The sequence below is a fragment of the Dendroctonus ponderosae genome, unplaced genomic scaffold (assembly GCF_020466585.1).
Source record: "Dendroctonus ponderosae isolate FM_Combo_2020 unplaced genomic scaffold, Dpon_F_20191213v2 Dpon_F_20191213_12, whole genome shotgun sequence".
NCBI lineage: Eukaryota > Metazoa > Arthropoda > Insecta > Coleoptera > Curculionidae > Dendroctonus > Dendroctonus ponderosae.
The window spans coordinates 619,394-622,130 of NW_026017316.1; positions in this window are offsets into that span (position 1 = coordinate 619,394).

Genomic DNA, 2,737 nt, shown 5'->3' on the forward strand with positions numbered 1-2,737 from the left:
GGTCGAGTTAACCTCACTTTTTGTTTCAGGACGCGCGCGGCAAGCGGCCCTTTAAATTATGGGACGGGCAGCGGAGCGTGCGCAAAGGGCTGGTGGTGGGGAGTCTGGAGGAGTTGGTGGCGCGCGGCCGTGACAAGTTGGGCGTCACGGCACAAGAGCCGGTAAGTAGAGCACTGTTTTATGGATAGAGTCAGGGAAGTTTTTCGCACAGTCAATGGCCTGTTTGCGCCGTAAGAGGGCCGTCGACTCCCCGCGGTGGGGTTGGGCGCTTTTCAACTTTGGGAAAATGCTGCAAGCCTTTCGGCCAATGAGAATCGCTTGAAATTTGGCACGTTGTCAGAGAAAAGCTCTGGCAACGAGGACGGAAAGTTTCAAGTTGGCACCTGCAGGAAGTTGGGAGTTGTGGCCTGGTAACGATAAGCGTGCCCAGTTGGACCTTTCCGAAGAATCACTTTTGGAAAATTCTAGAAAATCTCATTTCAACCAGAATTGACTGAAACTTCTCAAACTCCTCAGCTGGAGTTTCCGCAATGCAGCTGCAAAATTTCAAGCTTGTAGCGCCAGCAAGTTGGGAGTTGTGGCCTGTTAACGACAAACGTGCCCAGTTGGACCTTTCCGAAGAATCACTTTTGAAAAATTCTAGAAAATCTCATTTCAACCGGAATTGACTGAAACTTTTCAAACTCCTCAGCTGGAGTTTCCGCAATGCAGCTGCAAAATTTCAAGCTTGTAGCGTCAGCAAGTTGGGAGTTGTGGCCTGTTAACGACAAGCGTGCCCAGTTGGACCTTTCCGAAGAATCACTTTTGGAAAATTCTAGAAAATCTCATTTCAACCCGAATTGACTGAAACTTCTCAAACTCCTCAGCTGGAGTTTCCGCAATGCCGCTACAAAATTCGAAGCATGTAGCTGCAGGAAGTTGGGAGTTGTGGCCTGTTAACGACAAGCGCGCCCAGTTGGACCAATCGAAACTTTCACGTTTTGAAAATTCTAGAAAATCCAATTTGATCTCAAACTGAGTAAAACTCGTCAGACGCCTTCAATGGGGCTTCCTCTATGCAGATGCCAAATTTCAAGTTGGTATCAGCAGGAAGTTGGGAGTTGTCGCCTCTAAACGACAAGCGCGCCCAGTTGGACCATTCGAAACTTTCACGTTTGGAAAATTCTAGAAAATCGAATTTCGACTGAAATTGACTAAAGCTCGTCAGACACCTTAACTGGAACTTCTGCTATAAAGATGCGAAATTTCAACTTTCTATCTGCAGGAAGTTGGGAGTTGCTGACCCGCATAGACAGACGTGCTCATTTGGATTATTGCAAAGTTTCAACTTTGACAAATTCTAGAAACTCTCTGAAAGTCCCAAACAGATTAAAACTCCCGACGCTTCCAAAAGCAACGGGTTCTGCGCAATGTCGTTAAATCTCAAGTTTCTTTCTGCAGGAAGTTGCAAGTTGGGAACTGTTCTAGACCGACAGGCCTACTCGCTACATACAAAAGTTTCAGGTTTAGAAAATTCTAGAAAGTGTCTTTGTGATGCTGCTACCTTGAAACTTCGCAGATGTTTAAAGCCAAATTTCCTCCGTGAAGTTGCAAAAAGAGAAGTTTTAATCTCCAGAACGTCGGGAGTTGCAGCTGCTCATAGAGAGACGTGCTCAATTGGATCAATGCAAAGTTTCAACTTTGAAAAATTCTATAAACATTCTGGAAGTCTTCAAACGGATAAACACTCCCGACGCTTTCAAAAGCAACGTCTTCTGCCCAATGTTGCCAAATCTCAAGTTTCTATATGAAGGATGTTGGGAGTTGGGGACTGTTCTAGACCAACATGCCTACTTGCTACATACCAAAGTTTCAGGTCTATAAAATTCTAGAAAGTGTCTTTGTGACGCTACTGTCTTGAAACTCCCCAAATGTTGAAGGTCAAATTTCCTCAGTGAAGTCGCAAAATTTCAAGTTTGAATCTCCCGAACGTCGGGAGTTGCAGCTTCTCATAGACAGACGTGCTCATTTGGATCAATGCAAAGCTTCAACTTGGAAAAATTCTAGAAACTCTCTGAAAGATTTCAAACGGATTAAAACTCCCGATGTTTTCAAAGGCAACGTTTTCTGCGCAATATCGCCAAATCTCAAGTTTCTATCTGCAAGAAGTTGGGAGTTGGGGACTGTTCTAGATCGACAGGCATACTCGCTACATACCAAATTTTCAGGTTTAGAAAATTCTAGAACGTGTCTTTGTGATGCTGCTACCTTGAAACTTCGCAGATTTTTAAAGCCAAATTTCCTCCGTGAAGTTGCAAAAAGAGAAGTTTTAATCTCCCGAACGTCGGGAGTTGCAGCTGCTCATAGAGAGACGTGCTCAATTGGATCAATGCAAAGTTTCAACTTTGAAAAATTCTATAAACATTCTGGAAGTCCTCAAACGGATAAACACTCCCGACGCTTTCAAAAGCAACGTCTTCTGCGCAATGTTGCCAAATCTCAAGTTTCTATATGAAGGATGTTGGGAGTTGGGGACTGTTCTAGACCAACATGCCTACTTGCTACATACCAAAGTTTCAAGTTTATAAAATTCTAGAAAGTGTCTTTGCGACGCTACTGTCATGAAACTCCCCAAATGTTGAAGGTCAAATTTCCTCAGTGAAGTCGCAAAATTTCAAGTTTGAATCTCCCGAACGTCGGGAGTTGCAGCTTCTCATAGACAGACGTGCTCATTTGGATCAATGCAAAGCTTCAACTT